The sequence below is a fragment of the Lissotriton vulgaris genome, chromosome 10 (assembly GCF_964263255.1).
Source record: "Lissotriton vulgaris chromosome 10, aLisVul1.2, whole genome shotgun sequence".
NCBI classification, from domain to species: Eukaryota; Metazoa; Chordata; class Amphibia; order Caudata; family Salamandridae; genus Lissotriton; species Lissotriton vulgaris.
Genome location: NC_141698.1, coordinates 1,042,097,415 through 1,042,110,867, shown reverse-complemented (window position 1 = coordinate 1,042,110,867; position 13,453 = coordinate 1,042,097,415). Strand labels below are relative to the sequence as shown.

The 13,453-nt window shown below is 44.7% G+C and overlaps 1 long non-coding RNA gene across 1 annotated transcript in view; it reads right to left on the bottom strand.

Annotated features, from left to right (window-relative positions):
* Nucleotides 1-13,453, bottom strand: part of LOC147689286 (uncharacterized) — a 196,399-nt gene that overhangs the window by 73,892 nt on the left and 109,054 nt on the right. The window contains exon 3 of the long non-coding RNA XR_015300605.1: nucleotides 1,075-1,119. This is a non-coding gene — a long non-coding RNA (uncharacterized LOC147689286). The remainder of the gene's footprint in view (nucleotides 1-1,074; nucleotides 1,120-13,453) is intronic.

Below are 13,453 nucleotides of genomic sequence, written 5' to 3'. Positions count from 1 at the left end.
TTCCGGTTCATCGCTTTCCAGAGTTTTGCAGCTAGGTTTCAGCAGTAGGGTCTTAACGTAAAGTCAAGGGCCTGCAGGTGTATCCTTCTGGTGTCAGCCCCGGTGTTTGTATCATGATGCCATACACCTTAAAGGCAAAACTTTGTGATGTCACTCGCCTTCTACTTGTATCATGTTATCACAAATCAGTGGTGTATCCTTGATGTCACAACCCATGTACATTTTTCGTGATGTAACAGCAGTGTGGGTGTAGCCTTCCAATGTCGCTCCCCTTGTACTTGTATCATGAAATCACAGCCATGTGGGTGTGTGCTTCAAATGTCACTCCCTTTATACCTGTATCATGATGTCACAAACCTTTAGTGTATCCTTGAGATGTCACATCCCATGTACTTGAATTGTGATATCACTGCGCTGTGGAGTATCCTTCTGATGTCACTCCCCGTGTACTTGTATCAAGAAGTCACAGCCTTGTATGTATATCCGTCTTATGTCATCCCATTTCAATTTAGATCATGTTCGAGCCCTGAAAATGTACCCTTAAAATGCTGCGGCTACTGTATGTGTATCCTTCTGATCCGGCCATGTGGGCGTGCATAGTCGCTGTTAGGTATTCCTCTGATGTTTTTAAGTAGCCCAATGATTGTCTGAACCTTTTGACGGACATTACATGCACATATGCACGAGCTCCATATTTAAAGCAAATGATCACTGTAAGAACATAAAAAAATGTATCGGATTCATATATCATCATGAGGTAGAATCATGCTGTTATGCCTCTCCCTTGTTAGGATGATTTACTCATTAATTGTAAATATGACAGCATTATTTCCCTAAGTTATTTACTAGATTACAATACATGCATATAAATCAAAAGAAATTTGCAAACCCTTCCCCAAGCCGCAGGAAATGTGTGTTCAGGAATGTACATGTTTTGCTTGTTTTGTGTTAAAAAACAAAAGACGTGAACTGCAGTGGCAGAGCAAACCTCACACCTTGCACAGAAGAACCATTAAGATAACATTTGCTTGAACACGAACATTACCGGTAAAAGTGCATTCACAGCAATCCTACCTGCTGTAGGATGAATCCCACGTCGCACTCGGTTGGAAGTGCGACCTGCAAATAAACAGAGATCAGATGACAAACTTAGTGTGCGTGATAAGATTTACTTGCAAATCGGCAATGACAGTGACAAAAATGTCTATGTAAGTTGAGAGAAAGTGAGAATAAGCATACACTTTAAGATTTTGGTAGAAAAAAAAAAAACACACAGTAAACTATTTTCCACAACCGAGGAAATGGGGTCTGTAATTTCCCCTAAACGTTCAACAGTTCGCCAAGTGACCATATCCACGTGTCGCATTTGCTTTAGATTTACTGCATACAACATGAATCGTTCTCTTGGATACCTCGCATGCATTTTCAAAGCTGTACTCTTTAGTCTTTAGTCTTTCTTCGCGCTGAATGGAGGCCAGTTTTCATGGTTGTGAAAATGGTAGGTTTACACTGCTCTTTTCCTAATTGTTAATTGTGATGGTCTGAACTACATCAGCGTCCCGGAGGGTTTGTAGTCCTTTTTAGATAATATATGAATTTTAACATGAGACCCAGATCCAAATAACAACTATGGTTTACTTATTTTAGAATACAGCCGAGTGAGTGGGACAAGGGAACGTAAGTGAGTGGTAACCTCCTGGGGAAATTATTTATAGCTAAATAGGTGTACATGAAATACTTGTAGTAAATAATTTTGGAGAAAGGATAATTATTTGTATAGTAGTACCTATCCAGCACTTAGACGCCTCAGGGCAGTAATGCACTATATAAATCCAGATAACAAAACAAGAGCTGTCCACCCAAAGGGAGCAAGAATATCCTGCAAGGTCAAGGGTTCTTCCACATGACAAGACCCTTTGGACTGACAGTTCAAACAACCAGAGCCCACTGGTGCTGGTTATTAAGTTGCCCTCCATCGTCCATACAGTACGCACGGCACTAGGTGGGTATACAGCCTTTGTGGGTGCCTGTAATTCACCCAACCTATGGTGCTTGCAGCTTGGTAGAAGATGTCTTTATAGAGTCCCGGAAATCACAAGAGCTCCCCTTTATGCTGCTCCCACGCTGCTTCTGTTATCTCATTCTAGGCAATGAAGCAGGCAGGGTGCTGCTTAGATGATAATGACGCAGAACAGTGGTGGGTAGCTGAGGTTATTTATTTTATTGATTAATGCAACACCAATAAATGTACAGTGATTAAATAGCAGCCTACCTCACTCCAGGGTCCAGGCCCCTTGTAGGTCACAATAATATTTTGCCAGGTTCACCATCATTTTAGGTCCGAGTAGATGTTGTATTAGTAGTCAAAAGCCTTTCCCTAACATTATGCAAGCCTGAAATCTATGGACATAATCGTCTATTTCATCTCAAATTGCCATTCTGATCAGCAGCGCCCTCCCTAAGGAGAAATGCCGGTCTCACTTGTAACATCTGAATACAAAACCGGGCCAAGCTTTTTTTTGGATCGTTGCCCTGTGGCATTGACTTGACATCATGGTTTTGGTAATATTGTTAAGAAGTTCCTTACTATACATGCAGCCAGTGCAACTCTGAGCAGCAGAAACAGCTTTTAAAGTCCTGGCAGAGGCTTCACACCAGGCACTCGCAGCACTGTTCTGCAGAACTCTTCATAAAGTGAAAGAATGACTCCATGGATTTGCCAATGCTTGTTAAACATCCAAAGTAACTATTTATTAACCCCTTCCATGCTGGTGACGAACCCCAGCCGTCACGCTCTGCGGCGCTCGTGTGCTGATGACGGCTGGGGTTCGTCACGGCCCCGCCCTGTTCTTTTGTTTACCGCACAGCGGCGGAAACGGCCCAGCATGGAAGGGGTTAATACCCCTGTCCGCACTGCCTTAAAAATAGGTTTAGGCTCCTATCCTTACTAGCTTATATCTATACTACTATTATAAAGAGAGAACTGTGTCTTTTGAGCCAGGTAAACTCGAAAAGTACACCACCAATCGCAACACCCAATACAGCATTGAAAAGGGGGGTCCAGTAGATGGACATAGGCTATAAAAAAATAAAAATAAACGTTATTTAAAAAATAAACAATAAAAAAAAGTAGTCCCTAAGAAGTAGCGGCGGCCGTGTGTTCTACCAATGTGCGTGCTGACATCATCGGAGGACCGGAACGCGAGGAGGAGCGGACAACAGCGCGAGGAGGAGCGGAAAACTTAGCGAGACTGGAGGGAATGAGGTACGTGAACCGCGGGGAAGAGCGGTGAAGTAAGGCTGACTGGAGCGGAATGGAGGACAACAGCGCATGGAGGAGCGGAGAACGTAGCAAGACTGCAGCGCCATGAGGTATGTGAAACGCGGGGAGGAGCGGTGAAGTATGCGGGGAGGAGCGGTAAGTGTGGCGGAATGGAGCGGGATAGCGGACTGCAGCGGGGCGTATGGACTGGCTTGGTGTAGTGGGGGGCGGTGAAGTGAGGCGGATTGGAGGGTGCAGACATTAAGTGAGAGTAGTGGGGGCGGTGAAGTGAGGCGGACTGGAGCGGGGGCCTGGGTTTGCGCGACTGGGAGCAAGCGCTGAGGTAAGGTGCACGCAACCCTGGAATGCTGCCCCCAGCCCCCTTCTGCCCCAGGGAACGCTGGGGCGGGCTGCTAGTATTTTATATAGCGCCAGTAAACCAATAACCATATATCCAGGAATACCATGACCCAGTGTTTGTTGCAAAGTGTGTGTTTAAAATAGATTCCTAATAGAAAGCACAGATTTTATATTTGGCTTACTCCAGATGGGAGAATTCAACACGGACCAGTCTTGCATAAATAACAACTTTCCACCCACCCAAGGGGCATATTAGCAAGAACCTCGTTAAAATTATCTCAGTTTTAGCGGCAGGAAACTGCTGCTAAAACGGCGATAATGGGCTTGCTAATATGCGTTATAGAATTCCCATAGAAGCCCGGGTAAGATGTGCAGGACATCTAACCTGGGCATCCATTGGAATTCTATAACGCATTTTAGCAAGCCCATTATAGCAGTTTTAAAACAGCGATAATTTTAACGAGGTTCTGCCTAATATGCCCCCAAGTTCTTTCCACTCTAGGGGGCATATTAGCAAGAACCTCGTTCAAATTATCGCCGTTTTAGAGGCAGGAAACTGCCGCTAAAACGGCAATAATGGGCTTGCTAATATGTGTTAAAGAATTCCAATAGAAGCCCAGGTTAGATGTCCTGCACATCTAACCTGGGCTTCTATTGGAATTCTATAACCCCTATTAGCAAGCCCATTATCCCCGTTTTAGCTGCAGTTTCCTGCCGCTAAAACGGCGATAATTTTAACAAGGTTCTTGCTAATATGCCCCTTGATGTCTCCAGCAGCTTCCATCGACAAGAAGGTAGATTTCAGTAAGAAAAACGCTTGAAAAACCATACATGGAGAGGTATCTCAGGACGTGCTGGGGTTTTATATATAAGTTGGACCTTATGCGCACACAGGATAGACTTTTAAGGAAATGATTCATACGTTGAGTATTGGCTATTTGGCATTTCAGTTTGCATTCTTAATACAGTCTTTGTCTGCAAACCTTTATATGCCATCAAAGTCAACTAGGGTTTAATATAGAAAGATACTCCAGCAGATCTCGAAAAATCATAAAAATCTTAATAGACCTGCAGGTCTAGTGACAATTAATCTTCTCATCAGAATTATTATACTTTTGACCCATAAACTAGTTTCAAAGGATGAGATCCGGCAAATCTACAGTACAAAAAACACCTTTATTTGATTTAATAGACTAAAATTTCTTACTGACAAAAAATTCCTACTGATAAAACTATATATGGTACAAAGTTTAGAAATCGATTTTCTGCAAATATTTTTCATTTGCATGTCACCAAGTAAAGTGTTCTGATTTGTTTTGCTCCTATTTATATCTGTTTGCATTACATTTCTGAATTACAAAAAATGTGTTTTCGCAATTCCTGATATATTTTGAAAAATGTGTACTATGCTTTTAGAAGCTGTTTTAATGTTGTGTTTTGGGGGAAATAAACGGACATTTTACAGCCTTCGGTTTTACAATGGTTGTCAGATAGATCCCTTGACAAAAACATCTAACTGTAATAAAAAAAGGAAAAGTAAACACTATTCTCCAGGATAAGATCAGCAGCAATTAGTAAGATAAACTGACATTTGACCTCTGTCCTTGGACAGACAGCAAATGTGTCTAGATAAAAACCAAATGTAAAGGTGCCTTTCTTGCTTATTCATTTTCTGAATGAACAGATCACCTGTTCCTTTGCATTTTAAGTTTTGTTAACCAGAAGTGACAAGAAGGTCCTATAAATAGTTGACCTGATAAAGTCGGACTCGTGGGAGGAGGGAATGAGTTTGTGGAGAGGATGTGGCCTAACAGGGCTAGGGTGGTCAATCTCAAATCTAGGGAACCGGTTTGAGTCTCGACAATGACGCTTAACATCCTGTGATTCTGGGAAAATCACTTAATCTCCCCATGCTTAACAAAAATGAATGTGTCCTTGTGTAACATAACTGGTACTAATGTAAAGCGCTATGATACCGGATACCTTCGGGTCAAGTTCACGCTATATAACATTTTGGGGAAAAAGGGTGGTTGCTATGCAAAGTGAGTTACTTCTTTGTATGTGAATAGTAAAATTCTGTTCTAGTTGAAGCCTCCATACTGGACACGAAGGAATCACGAGCTAAGTTATGTGTCACATTTGACGATACCATATACGAGGATTGACGGCAGAATCCCCCAAAAAGTTTTAACAAACGTTTTTGGATGGTTACATTTAACAAAAACGCCAGGTACCATACATCACTAAACCCCAACAAGCCAGAAGAAAAAAATAAGAAATATTTCATCCTTTTCTATTGTCGTACATAAAGCACATCATTTTGGAGAAAATAACTAATAACGGAAAATAGGTAAAGAATGTAGACAGAAGTGTTAACTATAAACAGTAGGAAGTGTTACCATGTTAGTTATGGAAAAAATCATGAGAACTAATGTGAACAAGGGAATTAAACCCTGAATGCCTCAGAGGTAACCAATGCCTGTGCGTTCTGGGAATCACCTATAGTGTGAACTACCACAGATTCCTGTGGGCCTCCACAATTGGTGGGTGACTCCATAAGGAGGGTTAGAAGGCCACCATTCTGAGGGCTTTACTACTAGTCATAAGGTACTATTTACTGAAACTGTTTTGTCTTCCTTCTGCTCACCTACCTGTTGTGTGCAGGATCTCAGACCTGTTGCACACAGAACGCTGTTTTTCCTTCTGGTCACGCTTTCATGCACTCCATGGAGGGAGGACACCATGTTCCATGTCTGCGAGCTGATGGAAGGGGAAACGCTCTAGAGCAATTGCAAGAAGGGACATGGGAGAAAGATGGAGCTTATTATGACACCATACAATAGGGGACCACCTCCAGGGGGATTGACAACAGTAGGGCTTATCCTCCCTAGATAATGACTCGTGCTATTCAGTGAGGGGGACATTAGCTGGAGTCCGGGATCTTTCTTTAACCTTCCCTCATCTTCACTGCAAACAAGTAGTTTGCATGAGTTGGAAAAGGGAATAGAGTAGGACACAATGGGTTGCGGATATAGTCTGGAAAATGATATTTTCTTTGAATTGGTTCTCTTCCCTACAGGAAATCCCAGGGAAACGGCCTAACTTGTTGGCTGTTCAAGCTTTGAGGAAAAGGAGAGCCTACTTAACTTTAAAGGAGGAAGAGCCTAGGAAGCATTCTAGAAAAAAACGGAAAGCCTTTTACCACTTTGGATTGAGTTTTTAGGTCTTGTATTAAACGTGATCTTTCTGATTTTTATTTCAATTATATGTATATTATACTTCTGGGGTTTCAACTAGCCCACTTTACCCATTAGTTTGTAGTTGTGTCATTGAGACTTCTCTTTGCTCCACTCTATAACAAGGACTATTGGTATTATGCGGCAGGGGAGAGACAAATTATGCAGCAGGGTTGAGTAAATTAGGCGGAAAGATAAGGCAAATTATGCGTAATGCGCCACATTTTGTGACAGTATTACTTAATTATTTTGTCATTCGGTTTCGCCTGGAGTCCGCTGCGCAGCAGCGTTCGCGCAGGCGAAAACTTTTGTTAGAACAGTACAGGGGCTTTGTCCCGCCTGCTCTTCCATTGGCTAGCTCCATAAATGGAGGTTAGCCATTGGAAGAGAGATCTGTCCGTCATTGCCGGAGCAGATTCGTGGGCGTTCCGGTGATTTTTTTTGCTCTCCGCCCCTTTGTAAACGTCATTCTGGCAGTGGGCGGATGTTTTTATTTTTTTTGGGACGGCATGTTTTGGTCATTTTCAACGTGTGTTTTGCAGGGGTAGGTTGCAGTCACCGGATCGCAATTCGACACCACGTTTTTGAAAGTTTTCTCAGAATCCGCTTTTGACCCGTATGCTGCATACACTGTGGAAGATTATTTTGGTGGGAACCGCTGCATCCCCAGAGTAAAACGGATTGATAAAAGGTGCCCTTCTATATGAGGTAAGCGGACCGTGTGTGCGAGCGGAGCCCAGGGATTGCGCTGCCTGTCTGCCCGCGGACTGCTGCGGGGAACTTGTGCAGGACGGTGCTGCCCAGGGCGCTTGAGTACTCCTGGACAGAGTGGCATTCGTCCTTGCACGGTCAGCGCTGGACCTGGCTTGGACCCTCGCCTGTCAGCAGAGGTGGAAGTTGCATCAGTGTTTGCAAAGGGGAAGGGGGGCTGGGTGGAGAGGTACTGTAAGATGACATTTGTGGGTCAGTGTGTTGGGGTTTTTAGGGTAGGAGTACCTGTATTGTAGCCCGAGGAAATTAATTAATGGTCGATGGTAGAATGAGGGCAAAGTAATTAGGTGGTGAAGGAGGGTGGATGGAATTGGGGTTTGGGGAGCATGTGACTAAGAGAACAGCAGAGACTGGTGTGTAAGCGGGCAGTGTTTTGTCAGTTTCTTAAAGAGAAAGGGGGCGAGTATGGGCTGTGTGTTCAGAAGGGGCGCGTGAGTAAAATTCGAGGCTCGAGTTGTTCATTCATGCGAAATAGGATCGTGAGTGGGGTTAGACGTGCTCTGTGTTCATTACTTGGTAGGATGAGTAGGTGAGTGAAGGGACTGTGGAGGAGGGGTTGGATGGGCGAAGGTAGGACCTTGTGTTAGGAGGAGCTGGGGGTGTGGGGGTCGGAGGTGGGGGGTGCGTGTTGTGTCTCCTGTCTTGGGGCTTTGCCATTTGATCGCGCCCGAGGCTTTGAAGATCTCAAAGCGGATTGCAGCTGGGCCCCTCAGGACAGAGCATGTGTCTGTGTGGGGCTCAGACCTCTCCCCCTGGACTGCTGTTGTGATCAGACTTTCGGATGAAAGCTGTGCGCCCCCGGCCGACCATGACTGTCCGAGGAGTGGACGCTGGACTTTCAAGTTAACAAAGACTGCGCGGAGGAGCTGGCCAGGCGCCTCCGCCTGTGAACGGCGACAGCCACAGAGCCCAGGTGGGACGCTGCGCTCCCATGCCTTGCCCCGGCGCATACGAGGTCACACGGGTGACGCACCCCCTGGCTCAGTGGTGTGCGGGCACCAAGCGTGTGCGTGCGGCAGTGCCCCGGGCACAACTGAGCCTAGACGGGCCACGGCGGAGCCTAGACAGGTGACCGTGCCCCGGGCACAAATGAGCCTAGACGGGTGACTGCGCCCATGGCACAACTGAGCCTGGACGGGCGACCATGTCCCCGGCACAACTGAGCCTAGACGGGCGACCATGCCCCCGGCACAACTGAGCCTAGACGGGTGACTGCGCCCCAGGCACAACTGAGCCTAGACCGGCGACTGCGCCCCGGGCACACAGCTGCCAAGACACTGATCCTATTGGGCGACTGGGCTACAGCGGCACTAGCCTGCGAGAAGAAAAGCAGGGAACCAGGACAGTGGCCAGCCCAGAGTAGCCAGCTCTTTGTTTTGAGCAGCTTAGAGTGAGAAACACGAATCATGAACTGTAGCTTCATTCAGACCCCCCTAAAGATGGGCAAGCTGCCCCCCCTCCCCCTTCACCCCTTCTAATGTGTGGTAATGGGTAGGGCGGCATATTGCTCCCTGTAACAGCCTAGATATGGAATATTCCCCCCATGCCTCATTGGCTAGTGGCAGGGCTGCACTCTGTGCATAAATCATGTGATATAGATAAATATCCTGACGCAGCATTGCTGTGTTTTCTTTATAAGATTTAGCTGGCGTTGTCTAGGTCTGGCTGTTATTTTTTATTTTATGCTGGGCTCAGTTCTCTGGGATGGAAGGACATTTTTTCACGCCATAGGATGGTTTCATGGTACCCGTTCCTCCGATCTCCCTGCTGTTTTCCACCCTCATGTTGGCTGGCATCTTTCCTGCTCAGTGATTGGACTATAATATTTGCCACTTTTACATGTTGGACACGCATGGTCTGCTGCTAGATCAGTAGGCTGGTATCCTTCTAGTAGGGATTGTATTTTCGACCCATGAGCTAGGCTGTCGTCTTCCCACAGTCGATATTGCAGCCCATTTTCTGTGTTACATCTTAAACCCATCGGCCGGGCTGCCGACAGCCCAACAGGCTGCGTTGTGGGTTCTTGGTCTCAGTTTGGGTGTAGGACTCAAAGGCTGGGCGGGCATCTTACAAACGCCTCCTGTTGCACTTTAAAGGTACAGACAGGTCAGCTTTTGTCCTTCCATTTACCTGTTAGATATTGACCCAAAGTGTATGACTGAAAAATTGCCGCTCTCTGCGATAAGTTAACCGCCCCCTGATTTCCCACACCCTGTGTTACACATTATTGGCTTCGCTCTTTCCCACAGCCTGTGTTGCATGTTAGACCCACATATTGGCAGGTGTCTTTCCCACACCCTGTGTTACACATTATTGGCTGTGCTCTTTCCTACAGCTTGTGTTGCATTTTAGACCCAAAATATTGGCCAGTGTCTTTCCCAAATCCTGTGCTATACATTATTGGCTACCACATACCCACAGCCTGTGTTGCATTATAGACGCACAGGTTGGCCAATTTCTATCCTACTCCCTGTATTGCACCTTATTGGCTGCACTCTTTCCCACAGCTTGTGTTGCATTTTAGACCCACAGGTTGGTCGATGTCTTTCTCACACCCTGTGTTATACATCATTGGATGTGCACATACCCACAGCCTGTGTTGCAGTTTAGACCCACAGGTTGGCCGATATCTTTCCCACACCTTGTGTTATACATTACTGGCTGCGCGCATACCCAGAGTCTGTGTTGCATTTTAGACCCACAGGTTGGCCAATGTCTTTTCCACACCCTGTGTTATACATTATTGGCTGTGCTCTTTCCCACACCCTGTGTTATACATTGTTGGCTGCGTGCATACCCACAGCATGTGTTGCATTTAGACCCAACTTGTTGGCCGGTGTCTCTCACACCCAGTGTTATACATCATTGGATGTACGCATACCCACAGCCTGTGCTGCATTTTAGACCCACTGGTTGACCATTGTCTTCCCTCACCATGTATTACACATCATTGGCTGAGCTCTTTCCCACAGCCTGTGTTGCATTTTAGACCCACGGGGTGGCCAATGTTTTTCATACTTCCTGTGTTACACAATATTGGCTGCGCTCTTTCCCACATCTTGTATTGCATGTTAGACCCACCTTGTTGGCCGATGTCTTTCTCACACCCTGTGTTCCACCTTATTGGCTGGTCTCTTTCCAACAGCCTCTGTTGCATTTTAGACCCACAGGGTGGCCAATGTTTTCACACTTCTTGTGTTACACAGTATTGGCTGTGCTCTTTCACACAGCATGGTTTGCATGTTAGACCCACTGGTTGGCCGGAGTCTTTCAAACACCCTGTCTGTGCTGTTTGATTTCGTTCCCTCCACCTGAGTTACATCTTACACACACATGACCCAGGCTGCTGTTCTTCCTGCACCCCGTGTTGCGTGCTAGTCCACGCGTTGGTAGGTTTCCTTCCCACAGTATATTATGTTAGACAAAAACGCTGGCTGCTGTATTTTCCCCGCGCCTCATGCTAGACATAGCTATGCTGGTATCAGAATCACACCCTGTGGTAGATCCACAGCTCGCATGTTGGACAGTGCATTTCCCACAGCCTCTGTACACATCACTGGCTGCTCTCTTTCCCACAGCCTGTTTTATTTGGTAGACTCACGGTATCTTTCGTACTATTCATGGTAAATACTAGACACGCGAGTTGGCTGTTACTTACCGCGCACTTTTGCGAGAGATTAAGCTAATGGCAATGTAAATGACAATGCCATTTATTTATCTGTTTTCAAAACCAACACATAAATACAAATTTTGTCATTTACAATGCCAATAGCTCTAACTTTTCCAAAGGCAAAACCATTGCATTGTAAATGCTTGTTACACTTGTTAACAGTGTCTGGGTAGAGGTTTCATCTCATTAGTACTAGTTTATCTCCCAAATATATCAATTAGGAACAGAAAGGTGACCAGGTAACTTTTGCATAGGGCCTTCCACTGTGCTGCAACACATGTTGCTACGTTTTCAGTACATTTTGAACTGTTTGAGCTACAAATCATTTTTTAAATTAAAATCGGCAGATTATGCTGTAGGTAATGGATTGTGTGGCAAATGCGGCAAATCTATAATTATGAGAACTCTGCGGCTGCACAATTGCATAATTCCAATTCCCCTGCTTATAACATACAGCAGTGGTTCTCAACCTTCTGACTTGTGCTGACCCCCACTTAATCATTATTGGAACACGGGTACCCCTACTGAATCATCATTGGAATCTAGAGAACCCCCACTGATTCATTACTGGGAGCTGAGGACCCCAGCCATAGCATTTTCAATGATTTGAACACAAAGAGTAGAGAAACAACTTAGCATTCATCAAATAAATACACTAACTATGAAATACTTTTTTTTAAATTCACAAATAAAGATATATATATATTAAGGAAACGCCATCACACCATAAGTCGTGTTGCAGTGAAGATTTATTAGCAGCATAAACAGAGCAAGTGCTCTCCTTGACGTGTTTCGCTCCGCAGGCGGAGCTTGATCAATTCACAAAAGACGCCGCACTCTTCTCGGGTGATTTAAACAAGAACAAGAAAAGTTTAAAAATCAAGCTAAGTTTAAACTACCCAACCCACAATGCATCATAATAGCTATAGTGGTGGTTTGAGTTTAAATAAGTGAAACTAAAAAGGGACTTGTTACTACCGTGATCAAGAACTGTTAAGTTCGAAACCTGTAGGTGAAGGAAGAGATTTGGAGCTGAAAATAAACCTTGTTTAAATCACCCGAGAAGAGTGTGGCGTCTTTTGTGAATTGCTACAAAATATCAACGAGCGGAGTCCTTGTCTCGTTGCCGGCACCAGCTGAAAGCCGCTCCTCCCCTAAGGGACGTTTGCTACGAATATATATATATATATACACACACATTCTTTAATTTTAATAGGAAGGATGGAACTTTCCTAAATTCAGTTCAGCCCACTCATCGTCCATACTATATTCCTTCTGATGCACTTCCACTGCTCCCACAATTCCATCTGATAATGCTAACTTAATTTTTGGCCTTCAATTTCAAATTCCTTCCCGTTTACAGAAAGTTATAAAATGTTCAGTTTCATATATTTTCTTCTTTTTTCATATACACTTCATTAATGTGTTAATATTATTTAATATTGTAAGCACGCGCATCCCACCTGAGTAGGATTAGTGGACCACAGGTTCAGAACCACTGACATACAGGATTGGGCAGTGGGACAGCCCACTTCAGCCACTGAATACCTTTACTGGGAGTTATGGTATTCTGATGTTTCATAAGGTGCACATCCACCCACAAAGTAGTTCCCTACACTGCTACGGACTACTGTGGTATTGTGTGGTGTTTGTGACCAAAACATATTTTTGCTTTTAATATTTTTTAAAGTATGTATTTTTGATGGCCAGGCACCTCATTCAGCAATCAAGTTTTACAAAAACCCCAGATAATCGACAAAGCCAAAAGGCTGGCAGCCAACACCCAATCTATTGGCTTTGCCAGTGCTTGCTTTTTTTATTTTGCACTACATTTTTAATGATTTTGACGCTGACAGCCTGACTATTGGATATGTAATACACCTGCACTTCTAAGATTTAAACAGGAGACATTGACAATTCTGTTTGAGAAAATAAATGTAATTCCTTTTCAACTACAACTCCAACATAAGATTGCCCTTTACGATTCACAGCAACTTCCCAGGTAGAAAGGGCTGGAAGTATACATAATAGGCAGTTGCCCCTACGCTGTCCAGGAAAAGTATCACAGCAGGGGCTATTTAAACCCTGGCTGGAGGTACACCTAGGCTGCCAGGGTGACAGAGGTGCTATCTAGGTTGGCCAAGCCTGTGCAGA